This window comes from Giraffa tippelskirchi, chromosome X (genome assembly GCF_054371585.1).
Source record: "Giraffa tippelskirchi isolate mGirTip1 chromosome X, T2T-mGirTip1v1.2.pri, whole genome shotgun sequence".
In the NCBI taxonomy this organism is placed as follows: Eukaryota; Metazoa; Chordata; class Mammalia; order Artiodactyla; family Giraffidae; genus Giraffa; species Giraffa tippelskirchi.
Genome location: NC_137289.1, coordinates 5,027,474 through 5,051,245, shown reverse-complemented (window position 1 = coordinate 5,051,245; position 23,772 = coordinate 5,027,474). Strand labels below are relative to the sequence as shown.

Genomic DNA, 23,772 nt, shown 5'->3' with positions numbered 1-23,772 from the left:
GCAGGTAAAGCATATGGTATACCTTGATGCATGGAGAGAGCTGTTAGCTCCAGACCTGGTCCACATTTGGGGCAACAAAAGGGTCTCATAGCCAGTCTATTCAATGAGTACAAAGTCCTCTTCCTCACTGCCTCCCATTTCTTCATTAGCCTTGGAGTACTCAAGGTGAAAACCACAAGCGAACCTCTGTTTCCAACAGGAACTGAAAGAACCACAACACATCTGGGCCACAATGCCCCTTGGTGACATGATCCTAGACTGGTCTCATAAACCTTCTTAAAATATAACGACAGCTATGGGTCCCTTCCCCCGTGTGTGTGTACAATCCTGTGGCCCCCAGAGTTTCCTGAAATGTTCCAGGAAAACAGAAATCTACTAACATTCAGCGAGCAGATATTCTGTGCCAGGTACCATGCCAGGAGCTACGAATTTAACAGTGAGCAAAACAGGCACTGATGGTGGCTCTCTTGGGATCTAACCTATAGACAGGTCAGTTAGTTAAGCTAGTTAAGTACTAGAGAGAAAACAAACCAGGGAAGGAGAGAGAAGTGCCAGAGATGGGTATGAGGCTTTGAACTGTTGCATAGGTTGGCCAGGTGACTTCTGCCAAGGTTGGTCAAGATGAAAGGAAAGGAGGGAGTGGACCCAGTGGCTATCTGGGAAAGTGCATTCCAACACAGAGAAGAGCCAGTGCAAAGGCCCTGAGGACAGACGTGCCTTGTGTGTTGAGGAAGAGTCAGGAGGCGTGGAGCAGAACAAGTGAGGGCAAGAAGGAAGATGGTGTCATCCAGGTTGGGAGAAGTGGGGAGCCGCTGCAGAAGACCTTCCTGGGGCAGGGGAGAGGAGGATGAGGGAGGTAGGAAATGGCAATCTTTCAGGTGGCTACTGCAATAATCCAGGTGGGAGATGCTGGTGGCCTGGCACAGAGGGTAGCAGTGGCAGAAGGGAGAAGGCTGGGAGCATGGAACCATTTTGAAGATGGAGACAAGAGAACTGTCTACCTCTCTGGATGTGGGGTGTGAGCGAAAGAAAAGAATCCATGAAAACTGTAGGTAATTTGCAGGACGGAGCCGTGGTGAACTAAGGTGACAGACTATAGGAAGAGTGTGTTTCAGGGATGGTCAGGAGCTAGGCTCAGGCTGCGTGGAGCTGGAGGTGTCTAGCAGCCATCCAGGCCATTGTGCCAAGCGGGCCATGGATCCTCTGGCACGGGTGCGCCTGGGATCTCCCTGACTCCCAGGCCCTGCAGGGAAGTGAGGACCACCTACTTGGTCCACTGAGGAAGCGGAGAAGTGACACGAGGGTGGAGGGAAGGCTCCTGGGAACGGATCCCCGTTTTCCACCCCCAGGATCAGTGCACTTGGAGGTGGGCGGGAAGCAAATTTTAAAATCACTCACAACGCTCGGTAACAGACAACAGTTATGCCTGCTTCCGTTTTGTTTAATCCAATTTTTTTCAAGACGCCAACTTGCTCTCGCTCTACGGGGACGCGGTCGGTCTAGGATGACCCCCATCCCAGCAGGACCCCGACCCGCCAGGGCCCCGGGTCTCCAACTGAGGCCTAGTGGGGACCGAAGGTAAGGAACTGCGATCCGTTTCGATCACCAGAGCGCGGTACGTTCTCCTGGCCGCTGGCCCTCTCCAGGGCAGCCCCAGCGGGGCCCGGCCAAGGTGGATTCCTTCCCAACAGCCCGGCAGGGCCGCGCACCCTCGCCGCCCCCATTGGGCCGCGCTTGCCCCCGGACCGGGACGGAGGAGCAGGAGTCCGACACCTGTGCCCACGGCGGGGCCCGGGCGTGGCTCCTCCGTCAGTTAACTTCGGGAAACGCTCTGAGGCCAGCGCTCTGCTCGGGCGCACCTACTCAGCCCCCGAGAGGACTTCGTTCGCTTCTGGGAGGGGGCTCGGCGCTTCCCTCGGGCCTAGGGCGTGGGCGTGGAGGGAAGGAGGGGCCGAAAGGGCGGTAAGCCCTCCCCTTTATGCCCTGCCCCCAACTCCAGATGTGCTGCTAAAAGGTCGCTCCTCGGAGGTGCAGGCGGGAGTCCGCAGACCACCCGGGTGCTGCACTCGGCGTTGGCCCCTGCCGCCGCTCGGGAAGCTCAGGTTAGGAAACGCAGCCCAGACGGGGACCCCGGACGGGGGGCGCGGGCCAGCCCCCGGAGGAGACGGGGAGGGGAGTCACGGGCCTTGGTGCCCGGGGTGTGGAGGGTGGGCCGCGGGCGGACGGCACGCTTCGGTTCGCCGCTGGGCAGCTCACGAGTAAGCCGTGTTCCTGCAGAAGCCGCAGGTGTCTGCCCCGGGATAACCCCGTGCGGCGCGAGGCCAGGCCAGCCCAGCTCCCGTGGGGGCTCCGCCGGCCCGGGGCCAGAGAGGCGGAAGACTGGCTGGCGTGCCCGGGCTCCTCGCCGAGCACGCCGGCGGGAGGCCGAGACAGGGTCTGCACCTGGGTGGGAGCGGGGCCGACGGGGGCTCAGGGGGGAAGGGCGCCCCTAGGCCACGAGCGGGGGCGGGTGCAGTTCGTTAAGTCGCTACCTGAGAGCCCGGGTCTCCACGGCTGTCACCGCGGGGCGCCTTGGCCGTCTGGGTGGGAGCTGGCGGGCCGACGCGGCGGCCGTGAGACCTGCGCCCCCCGCCCGGCAGCGGCCCGCGGAAGGTGAGCGCCCTCCCGGGGCGATGGGGAGGAGGCTGGGGCCACGGCTGGGGCCACGGCTGGGGGTCGGTCTCTGCGGGGGAGGGAAAGGGGGACGGGCGTGGAACTGGCTACTTGAAGCTGTTACTCTGGCCCGGGCGACGATGGGGGTCCTCCGGGGAGTTGCCAAGCTCTTATTTTCTCTCTCCTCCCCCTCCCCCCACTGTGTCTCTCTTTCCCCCTCCTCCCCCCTCTCCACCAGTGCCTCTCTGGGATTCGATCTCGCCCTCTCTCTGGCCTCCCGCGGTCTCCGTTGGTCTGGCACGTGCTGCGGCTCTGTCGTTGGTGAGTACTGGTTCTCCCGCTCTCCCTGCTCGCTCTGCGTTCCACCAGGGCGCGCACTGCCGGCTCGCTCGGCCCTGAAGCGGGAAGTCTACCTGCCGCGAGCCGGCTTCCCGAGCGCGCGGGGCCCCGCTTGCTGCCCTCCAGCCAGCTCCATCCGCTCGTGCCCGGGGACGCTCGGTCACCCCGCTGTTGCCTCTGGCCAGCGGCGCACCGTCTAGGCAGGCCACCTGCCGCCTAGGGAACCGACCGTCTCCTGCAGCGTGCGGAGCCACCGAGGTGAGTGTCCCCGTGCCCCTTCCTTGCCTCCCGCTGCTGCCGGCCGCCCTGGCTCCAGTTGACTGGAGAAGCGAGGCGACCGCAGGGAGGCCAGCCTGCGGCCGCTTTCCTTTTCAAAGAGTGGCCGGACGGCCCGGTAGGCCCCTCTGGCTGTCGCCGCGCTTCCGCTGCCCCCGGCCCCGTGCAGGCCCGGAACTCGGCGTTTCGGGACTCCGGGCCGGCGGGGTCGCGGGCGGGGCAGCGTGGCTTCCCCTTTAAGGCCGGAGCCGCTCGTCGCCTTGAGTGTGAGGGTGTGTGAGTGTGCGGCGTGCGTGTCTCCTCCTCCCCGAGTGACACAGCAGTGAGAAATGCCTATCCGTAACTTAAACCCCCGAAACTCCACCTTCCGGGCGCGCGGCGCGGAGCCGGGCGGTGGGAATGGAGCGAGCAGACTGAGGCCGCTGCTGCAGCGCCGCCGGCATGAACTTGGCCGCGAGCTGAAGCGGCCGGCGGCGGGCGGGCTCGAGGGGCACCGGCTGCTAGCCGAGGGAGATCTGCGACCCAGCTGGGCCGCTCGGCGGGCGCTGGAGGCCAGGCTGCCCGCGCCGGCGGCCGTCTGCCCCTTGGGCACTGCCCCCGCCGCCGCCGCCGCCGCCGCCGCCGCGGGAGCTCCGCAACACGGTAAGGCTGAGGGCGGGCGCTGGAGGTCCGAATGCTCTGGGTGCGCCGAGCTGCACTTGTGGCCCCCACTTGTGGCCTGCATCGTGGAGGAGCGCAGGCCCCGGGTTACTGAGGGCAGGGGGACCCCGAAGTTTGCTCCGAGCACACGGCCCACCTGGCGCTGCGCGTGGCCGCCCCCTTCTCTAACTGGCCGGGCCAAGCGGAGCGCAGCTCGCTTCGCCCGGGACCAGGGCCTGTGCCTAAGCCCCGACGCCCACCGGGCGTCTGGAATCGGGCAGGGGCAGTCAAGCACCGAGTAGGGAAGGCAGAGGGGCGCGGGCCACGAGGGTTCCCCGCGCCGGGCCACCAGGAGGCTCCCGCTCGGTCCCGGCGCACCCGGAGCTGCTCGCTGCCCGGATGCCACTGGCGACGCTGCCTTCGCATCCCGGCTCCCAGAGCCTGGGCCAGTCGGCAGTGGGCGCTGGGCGCAGGATTCAACACCCCCCCCCCGCGCCACACACACACCCGTAGCCAGTTTGCCGCCACCAAACGGGAGTGTGGAGTGTGCGCGCGCCGAGCCCGCCGCCTCTCGCTCCCTTCCTTGCCAAATTCTCCTCTGGAGAGAAGCCCCGAGTAGAGCTGGCGGCCGGAGGCAGCCCCGACTGGGCTCCTGCCCGGAGCTCCCGGCGCCCCCGCGACCCGAGCTCCCAGGCCTCGGAGCAGCGGCACAACCCAGCGCCAACAAGGGCGGGCGGGAAGCCCCCCGGAGCGCCGCCAAATACTTTTCACGGCCAGTTGGCTCGGCCAGGCTCCGTCCCGAGGCAGCGTGTCGGAAGCCTCTTGGAAAGCTGGCCGTACCGTCTGATTTTGATCCGTGATTAAATGCGGACTGAGCAGACACTAATAGGATTAGCTTGCAGAAAACTGCCCTGAAGTCGCCGGAACCTTAGCAAACAGACACACTTCGTTTCGGGGTTTCGCTCCGTCGTGCCCCTGCAGCCGGGTGCGGCCGTTCGGGGCACCCCGAGTGTAGGTGTGAGTGTGTACGCGGGCGGGAGCACAGGATGGCCGAGGGACGTGAAGAGAAGCGACTTCACTTGCTGGGGAGGCTTGTCGTTGTCCAGCAGCAGAAGGAATTCCCCCCAGGGCGCCGTCCCCACAGCGAACGTGCCATTTGCAGGTAGCAGACCGAGGCCAGCTTCGGGACTTTGTGAGGGCGAGCGAGTCGGGTGTAAGAGAGGCTGCCTCGCTGGAACAAAGGCGCAAACTCTCCCCAAGCCCGAGCAATTTCGAAAGAGTTAGCTGGGAAGAGGAGACGGCCCGGGTCTCCCAGGGGAGAACCCGCGGGGATAACGCCACCCAGCCCTGGTTCCACGGCCGGGGCAATCCGGTTCCCAGGCTTCGGCGAGCCGGCAAGCAGCATCTCAATGGGGCAGCCTAGCCTTCCGCCGGCGCGGGCCCCCCCCCCGAGTGATCACAGACCGGGGGGTCGGCCGCGCTCCCACCGAGGCTTCCTGGCCGCCACGGCCGCTTGGGGATCCCGGAGGCCGTTCAGCTTCATCCCTCACCCCGCCTCTTCTAGTCTTTATAGATTCCTTCCCTCCCTCCCATCCCCGCCGCCGCCGCCGCCAATTCGCTTTATAAAAAGCCCCTTTGTTTCCCTGGAGGTTTGAGAGAGGGAAGGGGAAAGGGACCCAGAGGCAAGGGGTGGGGGGCGGCTGCCTCCCAGTGGCTTCGGAGCCGCTTGGGACAGGAGGGCAAGTGTAGGCGGTGGGGGAGGGTGCTGGGTCTCAAAGCCATTCGGCAGGAATTTCGGAAGGTGTGGGGAGTCCCCGGCTCCTGGCGCCGGCAGTGCGCGGGCAGTCCGGCCGTGGACACCCGGGGGCCACTGCCGCCCGGACGGCTGGGCGGGCGGCTAGGCTAGCGGGCCGACGCGGGGGCCAGAGGCGGCAAACGCTCCGCGGGGTGGGCAGACGCCGCTCGCCGCTCGCTTCTACACTCGCCGGTCCCGGGCATAGGGGGCGCCCTTGCCTCGGTTTCGCTTTGCAGCCCGAGCCCTTCGCCGTTAGGACTCAGGGCGGCTGTCGCACCTGCTGGTGGCTGAGACGACGGCTGAGACGATGGCGGCGACTCTGAGGCGTTCGCCACCCCGCGGCTGCACCCGTCCCTCCTCCCGCGCCTTCCAGCCGCCTGCAGGGGTTGAACCCCTACACAGGGGTTCACACGCTCCGCGGGGCCCCTTTGCATGGAGGGAGGGAGTCAGGACTGCCACCTCCCCTCGGAGGTTCGTGCAACCCGGACTGGCAGTGGGGACGAGGGCGCACCTCTGGACTGTGACGAGCCGGCCTCCAGAGCAGGAATCCAAGGCCGGGCACTTGGGGGTGTTAAGGACCCATGGGTTTCCGGCATTAGTTGGAGCGAGGATTCAGCCGGCCCCTATCCCTAACACCTGCCCTGCTCCCCATCCCCCAAACTTGCGGGAAGTCGGTTTTGCGCTGAGGAATGTTAAACATACTGTTTGCAGTAACCTTTAGCCAGCCTGTCGGCCTGACTGGCCCCGCCCCCGCCCCCCTGACGGTTCCGCGGGTCTACTTGTGAAGTTTGTTCAGAAAGGGAATACTGGCCATAAGAAAAATTGACAAATCAGGAGAAGTAGGCGGGGCCCGAACTCGACTGGTAGGTCTCCTGAGCAAATTCCTCCAGATCTCTTTTGCCCACCTCCACCCCATCTTCCCCTTTAATCTCCTGGCCACGTAGTATGTGTGCCTTTTCACGTGTCCTTCCCCTACTGCACTCTCCTCCGATCTCTGGAGGGTATTCGTAACTGTCGATCCGACATTTGTTCTCTGGTCTTTGGAATAAAAGGAGAAGCGTTAACTATCCCCACCCTCGAAACATACACATCTTCATTGCATCTAAAAATCACAGGAAAGTACTCAAAGGGTAAACACGGGGTCTACCTTCTCCTCCCCTTTGTGCTTCCCTTCTGGAACAAGATCATTGGAAAATAAAGCTGCTGATGTGCGAGATGGAACATATGGTGCCTCCATAAGAGAGAAGCTGAAATGGCCTTGAACCTGCCGGACAGACCAGCTGTTTGCTGCCAGCCCGAGCAGCTAATCAGTGTCTTCTCCTTAAAGTAACAGCCCTCTTTTCTCCCTGTGACCAATGTCCATGTTAAATAGGATATTCTCCAGAGGAGAAACGTCATGGGCGCCTATATTGCTTTGTGCTTCGTTAGTTCCGCAAGGATCGTCCCTGGCCCTGAGGGCCTTTGGCCTCGTCCCACGAGTGCCTCCGCTGCTTGAGCGTTGTTTCCTTCAGCACTGGTGTACGAATGTTGCTCAAAGTGGAACTTGGGAAGGAGGCGGGAAAGGGGAAAGAGAGCCAGGCTGAGAGATTCCAAGATGCCCAGAAGGAAATCTCTGTTTTGTTGGTACTGGCTTTAGAAAAACTGGCAATTCTCTCCCCACCTCTTAAAAATATCACAAAGAGCTGCAGCTTTTCGTTGTAAGATCCTTAAAAAGCATCATCTTCTGCCTGGGACCATTTTCAGTTTTCCTTCAGTACAATGTGTTTGAGAAAGGGAAAAAAAAAACAGTTTGGCATTGGAAAAAGAAAGACTTGAGGAGATACGAGGAAATTCCATGTTAGGAAATCATTAGCAAAGGGTGACTTCGTCTGTTTTCCTGCCACTGACGCTGACAGTGACACAGATGTGTGGGGTTGAAATAGGAACGTCATTGAATTTTTAAACTCAACTAGGAAATAGCCTGTTGCTGGGCTGGGGGCGGGGCCATACACTCACTACATCTTAAGGTAAGAGATTTACCATGGTTGATTCTTTGCACTAAGGAAAGGGATTTTGTCAAGGTTGGCCGGCACATTTAATATCATTTTTTTTTTCCTTTTAAGCGGATCACCTAAAGGCTTAAAATACACCTGTTAATAGATTGTCCCTAGGAAGCTCAACTGCTGTTTAGGTTTTTGAAATGGACAGAAACTCATCTTGGACAAGTGGTTCTTCTGACAGCAGAACCATTTGCCTTCTTTAAAGGGGCTTCCTATCTGCAGTAAACTTTCTAGGATTCTGCTTTTTTTTTCTGCAGTGATGCATTCGAGAGATCATTAGCCTAGGAGCTGGGAAACTTGTGTTCTAGAACAATCTCCCCACTAACAGGCACAGTGATCTTGGGCAAGTCCCATCCTCCCTCCTTGTCCCCGTCCCCCTACCATGACCTTGGAGTCCAAGTGCCTTCTAGCTCTAACATTCTGTGATTTGTAAATGGAATAGTCATTTTTGGGGGACCTGAAATACTACTGGGGTGGGGGTGGGGGCTAGATAGGTAAAGAAATGGAGCTGAGATTTTGAGGGGCAGCAAGAAGAGGGAGGAAGAAAAAAGGACAGGTCAATCCAAACAACACAGAAGTGAAAAGTGTTCCCTCTCTGTGTCTTTCACCCATGTGAACTTGTAACCTAGAAGCATGGATGCTAGAGGCTAGAAAGCAACCTGCAGGGCTTCCTGTCTGGTATCCCTAATCTGGTGGTCTGAGGACCTGCTGACGGCTGGCCACCTCATCACTGGGTTGGTTTCCGGATAACGGGATTCAAGCTCTTTGAAATTAGACTGGCATGTCTCCAAAGGATTCATCTAGTATAGAACAGATTTGGTGCTTTGCAGTTACTCAGCAAAGGTTTCAAGGACAAAAAGGCCTCCCCCCTCCACACATGTGCCCCACTGGAGTATGGGCTCTGAACTCACTGCTTCCTAGTCCAGCTGGATGCTTTTTTAAAAATCAAATTTCCAACTTGGAGGACACAGCAGCCATTTAAGAATCTGCTACTGTCCTGCCTGATGTTAATATTGATTTTTTCTTTTTTTTTACCAGTGACATTATGAGGGAGGACCTTTTGTCCTCTGAGCTCTCTGGCAATTATTTTGCTGCCATAAATGTTGATACACATATAATGGATGTAACTAAAAAATCTCCTTATCCAAGCAGAAAAGGCTGAGTGTTTGTTGGAGCAGATAGAATGCTGAGAGCGTGAATAGACCAACCCAGATGTGGTTGGGGAGGGAGATAAATGATCAGGGAACAGGAGTCAGTTACTATGGATCAGCACAATAAACCAGTTCCCATCATACACCTCTCAGAACGCCAGCCACTGGGGTAACCTAGGCAGCAGCAGTCAACTGTACGGCAGGAAAGCAGCGTCACCAAGCTCAGTGGGAACAGTCTGATTTTGCAGACACTGAATCCTGAACTGTCTTACAGACTTGTAGGCGAGAAACTTCGTTAATCTATACGAACCTGACTGGGTTTTATGGCAGTGCTTATTACTTGTTTCTGTCATCACTTTGTCATAATTTCATCTGCAAGTGGAGCAGAGGAAGAACATTGGGCTCCGGGGAGCCCTCGGGCAGTTAGTGGGGGGGGATCCTCGAGGAGATGAGGGGCTTGGCTTGTGTTACACTGTTTACCTGCCAGGATTTCAGTGCATAGTCCCATGGGGTCCTGCTCACAAGAGACCAGCCTGGCAGCTGAAGCACCAGGAGCATTTTCTGCAAGGGGAGGGGATAGGAAAAAAAAAAAAAAACTGTTGGATTCCCTCCCTCTCCCACTCCATTGCTTTCTTCTTTCTCTCCATTCACAGAAGCTCCACAATTTCATCTGACCTCTTCATAATTCCCAAAGCGATCAGATTTGTCACTGTGGGGTGAGGCATAGTGGGGGGCTTTGCTGAATGTGGGCTCCCCGGAGTGAAGCCTTCCGGGGACAGGGCTTAAGTCCTGCCCTGGCTGCCCTCTGACCCACACCGTGCCCCTGGGCACACAGCCCAGCCCCAGCTTCAACGGGGCATCCCAACCACTTTCCCCTCCCAGGGTGCCTTGCTGCTTGCTCTCCCCAGTAAGTAACCCGTTAAGTGTGGTCTGGGAAATGCTGCTTTCCTAAGGCTGAGAATTGTTCCACAAGGCCCAGAGGAGGATGAGCTGAGCGTGAGCTTCCACCCTGCGCTTCTTCCTCTTGTCCACCTGTGGGAGGATCTGGACTTGGTTTCTGCCACTTCTAGAAGAGGCCCCTGAAGGCCGCAGGGCCTGAGCTATTGAATGACATCTGCCTTGGAAGTACCCAGTGACCCCGGCTTGTGCCTTCTTCCATCTCTGGAGAGGAAGTGTGGGCCTTTTGGAACTAAAGGCCTAATGAGAGCTCTAAGTTGTCATCCTGAACGCTTCGGACAATCTCAAGTCCTCTGTCCAGCTGTCCCGAGCCCTCTTCCCCATCCTTAACAGTGCTTTTCCACTTTGCCAGTGTTTGAACCCGAACCCCCCATGTCTCACGAATAGCATGGAGGACAGGATCCAGCCTTGCCTTCCTTTTTGGAGACCCCCTGGCCAGGTGACCCCAGTTCTTGCAGAGAGTTAGCACTGGTGAACGAATGTACCTGCGCACTCAGATGCTTCCAGAACATTCAAGCTGGAAGAGGAAAGCCCCATGGGTGCTAAGCAGGCCTCCCAAACTCAGTACTTACCTGAGAATGGGAGACTGGACTTCTCTTTCCTTAGGGCTCCCCTCACTGTGCCACCTCAGGGACATCGGGCCTCCTCTCTGGGCCCCACTTCCTCTTCTGTAAAGTCACAGGGCTTTTCAGTCTCTTCCAGCTGAAATCAGAGATTTTAAGTGAAGGATCAGACAAGGCCAAGGCTGTGGTGCCTCTGAAAGTCGTGTGTCATACCTTGTTTTCAAATTGCTGATGGAGTGTGGGGCCACCAGCCGCTCAGAGGGCTTGGCTGGGTGGGCTCTGTTGGCAGTGGCAAGGGTTGTTTGGGTTTTGTTCTTAATGAGATCTCAGTGTGTAAGATCTGCCCCTGGAGGTTGCGACGCCGACCTTGGAATTTTAAGTGGGACCGTAGTTTCAGTGAGGTTGCCAACGTCACATGCTTTGCGTGTCTAATTCTGAAAGACTGGTGTACTTTATGCTGGGTTTGGGGAGGAGGGCGTTTCTAAGCCGCTTGTCTGTCAAGGATTAATTTAACCTCTAATTACTCCATTTTCTTCGCAGTTTGCTGCATGAACATGTTGTAACAAAAGCTCAAAGAACTAACCCATTTCATTTTGCCACCGCTCTCACATCCATGTGGGGGGATATGGAGTCAAATCGGACACACTTGGTGTTAAAATAATGGTGCTGACATTCGAATGAAAGTGAACAATCTGGTTGTTTCTAGTGATCTGCCAGCGATGGGGTACAGAGCATTATGGTTATATGTTATGATATTATTGTGGTCCTCGCAGCCACAGCCCTCAAAATGAGCCCTGAAAATATGGAGGGTGTCACTGCACTAATCCCAGCAGGGCATCCAGTGCTCCAACTTATGGCCTGTGTGTTGCCTTTGGCGCATGACTAATGCACTGCACAGGAGGGCAGCCTGGGAACCCATCCTGTCTGCCAATAGGGCAGGTGGCGAGGTCTGGTTCCTCAGCAGAGGTAAGGCCATTATCAAATTGGAGCCTCCCAAGGGCCCGCTCCCGAGGCAGAACCCGTTCAGAGTGCAGTGACAATGAAATTGCAGGATTAAGCTACAGGGATGCTCCAAGCAGGCGGCTTTCCTTCCCCCTCCATTTGCCTCTCCCACCAGAGCAGCAGCCCCCTGGCAGCCCTGCATGCCTCTCTTTCCCCAAACAGCAGCAGTGGCTGTGATAGTCAGAGACCCCTTCCCCACCCCAGGGTGGCTGGGAAGTCTGGCTTCTCAGACAGGAGTCCTTCGCATCTGGACACATGAGCTGGTTGTGGGGCCTCGCCTCCCTGCCTGCCCGGGGAAGTCATGCAGAGCTGCACTTGTACACACACACACACACACACACACACACACAAACACAAACACACACACACACAGCTGCACTTGTACACACACACACACACACACACACACTCACTCACTCTGTCTCAGGAGCTGAGAAGCATGATCCTTGTTCATTTCCTCCCTGAAAGGTGAGGCCCTTTGCATTTTAGAACATGCTTTGACCCAGAAGTCGAGAACTAGAAGCTGGCATTGTCTCTCTCAATATCCTCAGCCCGTCCTCTCTGGAAGGCGACACCCAGACAGAAAGGGCTAGGTCTGAAACCCTTGCTCTACCTATGGCTGAGGACAGCCTGCCTGGCGTTTGCAGTCATGCCTTTGGGTTGGCACTTTGCAAAATTCTAAGCAAACTAGTTTGGATTCAGTCCCCCAGTTTTTCCCTTCCTGCATCCTAGATCTGCCCACTCGTCCTTACCTGAAAAGGCACTGTCCTCACCCTCTGCGCCTTCATTTGATTCCCTTGTGTGTGTGTGTACTAAATTGCTTCAGTCATGTCCAATTCTTTGCGACTCTGTAGACTGTAGCCCACCAGGGCTCTGTCCGTGGGATTCTCCAGTCAAGAATACTGGAGTGGGTTGCCATTTCCTGCTCCAGGGGATCTTCCCAAGTCAGGGATCAAACCCATGTTTCCTGTGGCTCCTGGATTGCAGGTGATTTCTTGACCACTGAGCCCTGTGATTCCCTTACTAGGGAGAATCTGGAACCTCTGACTTAAATTATAGGATGTAAGGGTTGTCATTCCTTGGGGAGCATGTGCTCTTCAGGGTGCAGGTAGGAGGGGTTCAACAGTTAGAAAGCCCCTTTGGGCACCCCTCCCCAGTCCCATGGCATCCTGCCCACATAAAGCTGGTTCTGTTCTTGAGATTGGAACATGGCCAGGACCACCTGGCTGCCAAGACTCTTCTGAGCTTGATTTCATGGAAGCAAACCCTGGCTGGTCTCTTGAGGCCCAGTTCAGTTCAGTCCTCAGTCGTGTTCGACTCTTTGCAACCCCATGGACTGCAGCATGCCAGGCCTCCCTGTCCATCACCAACTCCTGGAGTTTACCCAAACTCATGTCCATTGAGTCGGTGATGCCATCCAACCATCTCACCCTCTGTCGTCCCCTTCTCCACCTGCCCTCAATCTTTCCCAGCATCAGGGTCTTTTCAAATGAGTCAGCTCTTTGCATCAGGTGGCCAAAGTATTGGAGTTTCAGCTTCAACATCAGTCCTTCCAATGAACACCCAGGACTGATCTCCTTTAGGGTGGACTGGTTGGATCTCCTTGCAGTCCAAGGGACTCTCCAGAGTCTTCTCCAATGCCACACTTCAAAAGCATCAATTCTTCAGTGCTCAGCTTTCTTTATAGTCCAACTCTCTCATCCATACATGACCACTGGAAAAACCATAGCCTTGACTAGACAGACCTTTGTTGGCAAAGTAATGTCTCTGCTTTTTAATATGCTGTCTAGGTTGGTCATAGCTTTCCTTCCAAGGAGTAAGCGTCTTTTAATTTCATGATTGCAGTCACCATCTGCAGTGATTTTGGAGCCCCCCAAAATAAAGTCTGCCAGTGTTTCCACTGTTTTCCCATCTATTTGCCATGAAGTGATGGGACCAGATGCCATGATCTTAGTTTTCTGAATGTTGAGCTTTAAGCTAACTTTTTCCCTCTCCTCTTTCACTTTCATCAAGAGGCTCTTTAGTTCTTCTTCACTTTCTGCCATAAGGGTGGTGTCATCTGCATATCTGAGGTTATTGATATTTCTCCCAGCAATCTTGATTCCAGCTTGTGTTTCTTCCAGCCCAGAAGATGTACATCTCAAGATGTACTCTGCATATAAGTTAAATAAGCAGAGTGACAATATACAGCCTTGACGTACTCCTTTTCCTATTTGGAACCAGTCTGTTGTTCCATGTCCAGTTCTAACTGTTGCTTCCTGACCTGCATACAGATTTCTCAAGAGGCAGGTCAGGTGGTCTGGTATTCCCAGCTCTTTCAGAATTTTCCAGTTTATTGTGATCCACACAGTCAAAGGCTTTGGCATAGTCAATATAGCAGAAATAGATGTTTTTCTGAAACTCTCTTGCTTTTTCAATGACCCAGCAGATGTTGGCAATTTGATCTCTGGTTCCTCTGCCTTTTCTAAAACTAGCTTGAACATCTGGAAGTTCACAGTTCCCATATTGTTGAAGGCTGGCTTGGAGAATTTTGAGCATTACTTTACTAGTGTGTGAGATGAGTGCAATTGTGCGGTAGTTTGAGCATTCTTTGGCATTGCATTTCTTAGGGATTGGAATGAAAACTGACCTTTTCCAGTCCTGTGGCCACTGCTGAGTTTTCCAAATTTTCTGACATATTAAGTGCAGCACTTTCACTGCATCATCTTTTAGGCTTTGAAATAGCTCAACTGGAATTTCATCACCTCCACTAGCTTTGTTCATAGTGGTGCTTCCTAAGGCCCACTTGACTTCACATTCCAGGATGTCTGGCTCTAGGTGAGTGATCACATCATCGTGATTATCTGGGTCGTGAAGATCTTTTTTGTACAGTTCTTCTGTGTATTCTTGAGGCCCAGATCATACCTAAAGTGATTCCTGTCTCTCTAGAGCAGGGTCAGCTCTTTGCCTTGAGTGGCTCACAGGCTTCTTTGAGAATTATATGCAATGCTGTGTCTTATTTCAGGGGCTCATAGACCTTTCTGGAAGCCCATTCATGGCTCCTTCAGGGGTCCTTTGAGATAGGTTAAGAATGCTTCAGTGTGGCACCTTGGGCTGTGCCACATTGTGGCGTCATTGCTGGTTACCATTTGGGCAGAAATGCTGCACTGTGGTGGGAAGAACAGTGAGTTTTGCCATTGGAGCCAGGTGTTGACCACCTGTAGGATTTGTTCAAGTTCCTGAAGCTGCCCTCAGTGTCCTCATTTGTCAGATGAGTGTATGAGAAGGTAGGCTCTACCTAGCTTAATGGTATCATGGCAGATTCCAGCAAGATGGTGTTGGTAAGATGGTCTTATGAACAGCCAGTATGGGCACGCTCTCAGGTTGCTGATTGGTTACTCTTCATTTTTCCTTCCCATTTGGCCCAAGAAATTAATGAAAAGCAGGTCTCTTTCGACATGAGCAGTCTTTTTTTCCTTTCTTTTGAGATCATGTAATTTACACATAGACCAGTTAGCACAAAAGAGTCTCTGGCTTGGGAGGGATAGGGCACATTTGTCTTTGGATTTAGACAGTTCCCAAGGCCATGTCTGGTTAGGAGTCCTGGTTGCCCAGCCCTCTTTGGCTCTGGAGTGGGGCCAGGGGGTGTGTCCCTGGCCCAGTGCCATGGAGGAGGCTCCGCGTCTACCTGCCATGGAAGTTAGCAGATGGGATCTGCGAAGGAGCTTGGGCTTTCCCTGTCCTTTATAAAGAGCAGTGCTGGTTGGCTTTGAACTGGATTGCAGACAGACTGAGGTGTCCCCATACCCTTTCTTTCTTTAGTTGAACCAGCCAATTCCCCAGGCTGGCTCAATAGAGAGGATGATGAACAAGGGTGCTCAATACTGGCTCATCATGTGGTGTGGTGACCACACTCCATCCTTTGCTGGAATGTCTTGGCCTTAGCTTCATTGTTTATCTGAAGGGGAGGAATCATACAGGCCCCTGGAAAGCAGATAGCTGAACATTGAAAGATATTGAAAGTGTTAGTTGTTCAGTCGTGTCTCTTTGGGACCCTATGGACTATAGCCCACCAGGCTCCTCTGTCCATAGGATTCTCCAGGCAAGAATACTGGAGTGGGTAGCCATTCCCTTCTCCAGGGGATCTTCCTGACCCAGGGATTGAGCCCAGGTCTCCTGCATTACAGGCGGATTTTTTACTAACTGAGCCACCAGAGAAGCAGATGCCACCTGGTAATTTCAGACATCATCACATCATCAACTGAAACAGCAGTGCTTCTTCAATCAGAAAGTATGGCAGTTTGTGTTTGCCCTTTGGCATATTCCCTGTTTGCAACCAAATTTCTGAGTCTGGGAGCATCCCTAGTTCCACGGTGGGAAGAATATTCACCTAGGGGTTGGCCAACTTGTGCTCCAAGTCCAGTAGGAGCCTCGGTTTTCCCCATCTGTACAGTGAAGGGATTGATGAGGGGAATCTGACTGCTCTGCCCTCCTCTGCCATTTCATGCTTCTCTGAGTTGCCAGGCTTCCCTGGTGGCTCAGTAATAAAGAATCTGCCTGCAGTGCAGGAGACCTGGTTTCGATCCTTAGTCAGAAAATCCCCTGGAGAAGGGAACGGCTACCCACTCTAGTATTTTTGCCTAGAGAATCCCCACGGACAGAGGAGCCTGGTGAGCAATAGTCCATGGGGGTCACAAAAATTTTGTTGGACGTGACTGAGCAACTAACACTTTAATTACAATATTTGAAAAGCAGAAATCATAATTTGTTTTTGAAATGACCTGAGGCTTGAAAGTGTGGTGGTTTCATTTGAGTTTGTTAGGTGGAGACTGTGACTGTTAGAGAGAAGAGAAGACTTGCAGAAGTTTGGGTAAAAACAAAAAGTGGATATGGATTTATGTAGGGCCAAAGAATGGGCTTCCCTCATAGCTCAGTTGGTAAAGAATCTGTCTGCAATACAGGAGACCCTGGTTTGATTCCTGGGTTGGGAAGATCCCCTGGAGAAGGGATAGGCTACCCCACTCCAGTATTCTGGCCTGGAGAATTCCATGGACGGTATAGTCTGTGGGGTCGCAAAGAGTGGGACACGACTGATCAACTTTCACTTTCAGTGAATGAGGAAAGCATGAATTCCCTTAGAGACCCCTGCTTTTACACATGAGGATGCTGGGGCTGGATCCCCCAGCAAGCCACCAGGAGCTGAGCTGACCCTGGACTCAGGCATTCCTGCTCTCAGCCCACTTGGGGGCTCTTTGCCCCACCCCATAGATCATAGACCCTTACAGAAGAAGCACCCAGGCTTCCAGCTGGGATGGGCCTGTAGTCAGTAGAACAGAGGAGTGAGAGATTTTCGTTTATAGCCATCAAATAGTAGTTTATCAAAAAGGGATTTTTGTCCCCATCTCTGTCCCCAGCACCTGAGTTGTTCGCAGCTAAATACTTTTGATGGCCTAATTTTAAATAAATCAGATTTTTTTAAATAACGGGGGGGGGGTGGTCCTTGGGACCTTATTATTTTAAATTATTTTAATTTAAACATGCAAGATGCTTTGGGTTTGACTTCATATTTGCTAATTTTCATTATGAGAAACAAAAAAGAACCAAGCCCCCAGCCCCACCCCACCCTTGATTTTTGCAGTGACTAACAGTTTGTCTTGTCTAAGAGAAGCTTTTGTACCACTGTTTGCACCCATAGTACTCACCAGGTTTGCTTGTTTGTTAGTTTTCTAACCATATAAATGTATTGGCCACCTGTAGTTCATGGGGTTCTTACAAACTCTACCCAGCTCGTCCCCACAGGTCCAGCAGCTGTAGGACTGTTTCTCTTGGTTCTAGCCCAACCAACCACCTCTTCTCTGGGCCTGGCCACCACCTCCTCTGGCCTGGGACAGGACTACTGTGGGAATGTAAAGTTGGAGAGATGCTGGTCTGAGAGGGAGGTAACCTGGATGCCAGGCTCAGCTCTGCTGCCTCACTGTGTGGCCTTGGATAAGTCCCTTTCCTGCTCTGGGCCCTGTAGGTCTCTTGACTACTGTGAGGGGCTGGCCTAGAGGGATGGTGGGCTCTCTGAGATTTTTCTTTTTATTGGTTTGGATTGTTCTATTTGGAGAATGTGATTTGACCAGTGCATTATATGACCTTTAAATCTTTTCTAGTGGTTAATTTCAGTGATTGTCTGAAAGAGGAAGGGGGACATCAAGTCCAAAAAAAAAAAAAAAAGATGAAAATTGCTCTAGCACTTTTAAGTATATGTGGTTCTCTGCCCACATAGTTCCTGAAGGCTGTCTGCCTTTTGGAAAAATGTATCTATCCCCTCCCCCTCACACAGATTTAAGAGCATTGGCCTTGAAATGAAAGCAGAAAGGGAGGTGGGAAAAGAGGGCAGTGCCTAAGACCCTTCTCTCTCCTGTGGACCCTCTAGGGGTTGAGGACGGGGATATCGGGCTGCCTCTCCTTTCCCCCTTGAACAGCAGGAAAGGTGGGGTCAGGATGAAACTGGAACTTGGATGCTGGTCAGTTCAGGAACTGTCCAGAAATCATTTTGAAAAGCTGATTCAGCAAAGATTTTGTGTGTATGTGTCTATTTTGTGCCAGGCACTGTTGGAAAATGGATGGATGGGGATGAATGAATGGGTGGACAGAAGGATGGAAGGTAGAATACGCAGATACATGAGAGTTAAGATGTAAAAGGCTACTAAATACCCACAGTGAAAGAACTTATGCCAATTAATGATGTGTCAGGGATATAAGAGTGACCAAAACAGAAAAAAACCCTCATGGACGATAGTCTGGGGGGGAGACAAATAACAGCAAGATTAATAAGTAAAAACTATAATATATTTGAAGTGATGTATCTTGAAGCAAAATGAATCAGGGAAGGGAGTTGGGGGATGTTGGGCAAGGGTGCACTTTTGTTTTCTCTTTAGTAGGTACTTTATTTTTATTAAGTACAGTTGATTTACAATGTTGTGTTAGTTTCTGGTGTATAGCAACTGTTCTTTTTCAGATTCTTTTCCATTGTAGTTTACTATATGATACTGAATATAGTTCCCTGTGCTATACCTTGTTGTTTATCTATTCTGTATAGATTTGTTTGTATCTGCTAATCCCATACTCCTAATTTATCCCTCTCAGACCCTTTTCCCCTTTGGTAACCATAAGATTGTTTCTGTGTCTGTGGGTCTGTTGCTGCTTTCCAAAGTTCATCTGTATCATTTTCCTAGATTTCACGTATGTGATATCATATGATATTTGTCTTTCTCTGTCTGACTTCACTTAGTATGATAATCTCTAGGTGCATCCATGTTGCTGCAAATACCAATATTTCATTCTTTCTTAAATGGCTGAGTAGTATTCCTTTGTGTATATACACTACATCTGCTTTATTTGTTCATCTGTAGATAGACACTTAGGTTGTTCCATGTCTTGGCTATTGTAAATAGTGTTGCTGTGAACACTGAAGTCCATGTATCTTTTCAAATTAGAGTTTTCATCTTTTCCAGATATATGCCTAAGAGTGGTATTGCTGGATCATATTGCAACTCTATTTTTTAGTATTTTAAGGAACATCCATAATGTTTTCCACAGTGACTGCACCAATTTACATTCCCACCAACAGTGTGGGAGGGTTCCCTTTTCTTCACATCCTCACCAGCATTTATTATTTGTAAACTTTTGACGATGACCATTCTAGCCAGTGTGAGGTGATACCTCATTGCAGTTTTGATTTGCGTTTATCTAATAATTAGTGATACTGAGCATCTTTTCATGTGCTTGTTTGCCACTGGTATGTCTTCTTTGGAGAAATGTCTTCTGCCCATTTTTGATTCAGTTTTTTTTTTTTATATTGAGCTGTTTGAATATTTTGGACATTAATCTCTCTTTGGTCACATTGCTTGAAAATATTTTCTCTGATTCCAATTTTGTTTGTAGTTTCCTTTGCCATGCAAAAGCTTTTAAGTTTAATTAGGTCCCATTTGTATTTTTGCTTTTATTTCCATTACTGTAGGAGACAGATCCAAAAAAATATTGCTGTGATTTATGTCAAAGAGTATTCTGCCTATGTTCCCTTCTAAGAGTTTTATGGTGTCATGTCATTTTTAATTTGTTTCTGTGTATGCTATGAGGGTATGTTCTAACTTCATTCGTTTACATGTGGCTGTCCTGCTTTCCCAACACCACTTGCTGAAGAGACTGTCTTTTCTCCATTGTGTATTCTTGTTTCCTTTTTCAAGATTAATTGACCATAAGTGTGTGGGTTTATTTCTGGGCTCCAGTCTGTTCCACTGATGTTTGTTTTTGTGCCAATACCACACTGTTTTGATTACTGTAGCTTTGTAGTGTTGTCTGAAGTCTGGGAGGTTTATGCTTCCAGTTTTGTTCTTTTTCTTCAAGATTTCTTTGGCAATTCTGGGTCTTTTTCAGTTCCATAGAAATTTTAGGATTATTTGTTCCAGTTCTGTGAGAAAGCTCATGGTTAATTTGATAGGGATTATATTAACTCTGTAGACTGCTTTCAATAGTATGGCCAGTTTAACAATATTAATTATTCCAGTCCAAGAGCATGGGATATATTTCCATTTCTTTGAATCTTCAGTTTAATTTATCAATGTTCTATAGTTCTCAGTGTATAAGTCTTATATGTCAAGGGTACACTTTTAAATATGGTGGGCAGGAAGGACCTTGCTGAGAAGGTAAGATTTGAGCAAAAACTTGCAAAACTATTCATCAACTAGGCCAATTCTGCCTATGAGAAATATAATGCAAGTCATAAACATGAGCCACACATACAGATTAACATTTTTCTAGTGGCCACATTAAAAAAGTAAAAAAGAAACAGATGAAACTAATTTGAAAAATATATTTGATTTAACCTAATCTATCTAAACTTATGGGGGTTTCCTGCATGGCTCAGTGGTAAAGAATCCACCTGCAATGCGGGAGACACAGGTTTGATCCCTGATTTGGGAAGATCCCCTGGAGTAGGAAATGGCAACCCACTCCAGTATTCTTGTGTGGAGAATCCTGTGGACAGAGGAGCCTGGCGGGCTACAGTCCATGGGGTCACAAAGAGTTGAAAACAACTGAGCGACTAAACAACAACGACAAATCTAAAATTATGATTTCAGCATGTAATCAGTATAAAAATTATGAGATATTGTACACAGTTTTTGGTTTATGATTCTATGTCTTCACATGGCAGTGTATAGTTTGCATTTATAGTGCATCTCAATTCAGACTAACCACATTGCAACTGCTCAGTAGCCACATGTGGTTAGTGGCTACCATATTGGAAAACACAACTAGACTATTCAAGTTAAACATTCTCATTTTAGCAGGTCACTGATGAACTGTACTTTATAAAGTACTCTATTTGCTCTCTGGGCTGAAATTATTTAAAATAACTAATACTGCTAATCATCACTAATTGATATACATTTTTTTCAGCAAGAGTATTTAGTAGCCTTTTATGTCTAAACTCTCATATCTACTGTCCATCCATCTATCCATCCACCCACCCATCCATCCATTCTGCAAATTGGTTCTACCTGAAAAGAGCCCTCCTATTCTCAGTTTTTCTGCCTTGGGGGCCAGGTTCTGAGTGCGGACCTAGAAGGAGTTCAGCAGACCAGCTGGTGTCTGCCATACTGAGCCAGGCTTGAGGGGCATTTGCAACAGGTTGTCTATTGAGAGGAAGGTCTGGTTTTGTCTTGAAATTTATCAAATTTATCAAAACAATAGTTAGTACTCTCCAAATGTGTGTGCTTGAGACACCTGTCCCATTGCCTCTTATAAACCCATGTGACTACTTTCTAACAGTTGGCTCTCAGGCTTCTATCTACACCTTCTCTCCACTGGGTTAACTGATCACTTCTAAGCTTTCTAAATTTAATTTTTAGCAACTCTGGGAGTTGGTGAAGGACAGGGAAGCCTGGCGTGTTGCAGTTCATGTGGTCGCAAAGAGTCAGACACGACTTAGTGACTGAACAACAACAGCGCCTTCTCCTATTATATATTCTTGTCTTTCAAAATCATTTTATTCTGGGACCTGAACCTTTCCATACAAATTTTAGAATAAGCTTGTCTTGGCTACAAAAAAAAAATTCTTCCTCAGATTTTGATGGGAATTGCATTAAAATCACAGATCAGTTTGAGGAAAATTGAAATATTTACTATGTTGAGTCTTCTAATCAATAAACACAGTGCTCCTCTTGTTTCAGTCTTTTATAAGCAGTTTGTAATATTCTTGATACAGATTCTATGCACATTTTCTTCGATTTACTTCGCATTTTCTTTAGATCAATTGTAAATTGTATTGTGTTTTTTGAACACAGCTTTATTGATATATTTCACACACCATAAAATTTATTTACAGTGTTAATTCAATGCTTTGTAGTATATTCACAGAGCCATGCAGCTATCACCACTATCTAATTTTGGAACATTTTTGTTACCCCCAAAGGAAATCACATCACTAGTAGCAGCCATTCCCCATTTCTCCTCACCCTCCGCCCCTAGCAGCCAGTAGTCTGTTTTAGGTGTCTATGGATCTGCCTGTTCTGTACATTCCTATAATTCGAGCCATACATAGGCAGCCTTTTGTGACTGACTTCTTTGCTTTACTATAGTATTTTCAAGTTTCATCCATGTTTTAGCACGGATTAGTACTTCGTTCTTTTTTACTGCCAAATAATATTCTGTTGTATCATTCACCAGTTGATTGAAATGTGGGCTGTTGCCACTTTTTGACTATTATTATGAATAAAGGTGCTATGAAAACTCACATACAAATTTTTGTGTAGAGATACCTTTCGTAGATACCTAATAGTGGAATTTCTGGATCATATGATAATAATATGTTTAATATTTGAAGAACTGCCAGACTGCTTTGCAAAGTAGTTGTACCATTTTACAATCTCACCAACACCTGTCTTTTTCCTTATATCCACTGACATTAAGCATCTGTTCACGCATTGATCGACCATTTGTATATCTTCTTTGGGGCGTCCCTGATGGCTCAGTGGGTAATGAATTCGCCTGCTATGCAGGAGACACAGGAGATGGAGGTTCAATCCCTGGGTCAGAAAGATCCCCTAGAGGAAGAAATTGCAACCCACTCCAGTATTCTTGCCTAGAGAATCCCGTGGGCAGAGGAGCCTGGCGAGCTCCAGTCCATAGGGTCGCAAAGACTCCGACATGACTGAGTGACTAAGCACACACATACATACCTTCTTTGGAGAAATGTTTGTTCAGATCCTTTGCTCATTTTATTATTTTTAAAGATTTTTTAAAAAGTGGACCATTTTTAAAGTCTTTTATTGAATTTGTTATTGTATTGCTTCTGTTTTCTCTTTTTTACCTTTTGATTTTTTTGGCCATGAGGCATGTGGGATCCTAGCTCCCTGACCAGCGATAGAACCCGCATCCCCTGCATTGGAAGGTGAAGTCTTAACCACTAGACCACCAGGGAAGTCCCTGCTCATTTTAAAATTGGGTTGTCTTTCTATTGTTGAATTTTAAGAGTTCCTTATATATCCCGAATACTAGGCCCTCATGGGTGGTGGTGGTTTTGTCTCTAAGTCATGTCCAGCTCTTGCATAGCCCGCCAGCTCCTCTGTCCGTGGGATTCTCTAGGCAAGAATACTGGAGTGGGTTTCATTTCCTTCGCCACTAGACCCTCATACGTTATACGAATTGCAAATGTTCTCTTCCATTCAGTGAGTCATTTTCCCACTTTTATGATGGTTATTATTTGTAGCACAAAAGTTCTCATTTTGATGAAGTCTGATTTATGTGTTTTTTCTTTTATCACTTGTGCTTTTGATGCCATGTCCAAAAAAGCCATTGCCTAATTCAAGATCACAAAGATTTACTCCTGTGTTTCTTCTGTGAGTCTGATAGTTTTAGTTTTGACATTTAGGTCTGTCTTCCATTTCGAGGTAATTGTTGTGTATAGTGAAAAAAGAGTCTAACATCATTCTTTTGCATGTGGATATTGAATTGTCGCAACATCTTTTACTGAAAAGACTTATTTTGTCTTGACACTCTTGACACAAGTCAATTGAACACAAATGTAAGATTTATTTCTTGACCCTCATTTCTTTTATTTTTAAATTTCACTATAGTTTATTTACAGTATCATGTTATTTCAAGTTATAGGTTATTACAAGATAATGAATATAGCTCCCTGTGCTGTACAGTAAATCTTGGTTGTTTATCTGTTTTATATACAGTAATGTGTATCTGTTAATCCCATACTCTTAATTTACCCCTTCCCCTCCCTATTCTACTTTGATAACCATAAATTTGTTTTCTTTGTCTGTGAGTCTGTTTTGTAAATAAGTTCATCTGTGTCATTTTTTAGATGATACATATAAGTG

The 23,772-nt window shown here is 50.0% G+C and overlaps 1 protein-coding gene across 19 annotated transcripts in view; it reads left to right on the top strand.

The window, feature by feature from the left end:
- Positions 1-1,645: 1,645 nt before the first annotated feature.
- Positions 1,646-23,772, top strand: part of MAMLD1 (mastermind like domain containing 1) — a 113,525-nt gene continuing 91,398 nt past the window's right edge. For 3 of the 19 annotated variants that reach the window (XM_081564643.1, XM_081564657.1, XM_081564641.1), the window contains exon 1: positions 3,630-3,909. The gene's annotated coding sequence lies outside the window, so the exon portion shown is untranslated. Of the gene's footprint in view, positions 2,103-2,171; positions 2,653-2,890; positions 3,250-3,387; positions 3,910-23,772 lie in introns of those variants that run through there. The other 16 variants (XM_081564653.1, XM_081564647.1, XM_081564642.1 and 13 more) reach the window with 14 other exon arrangements.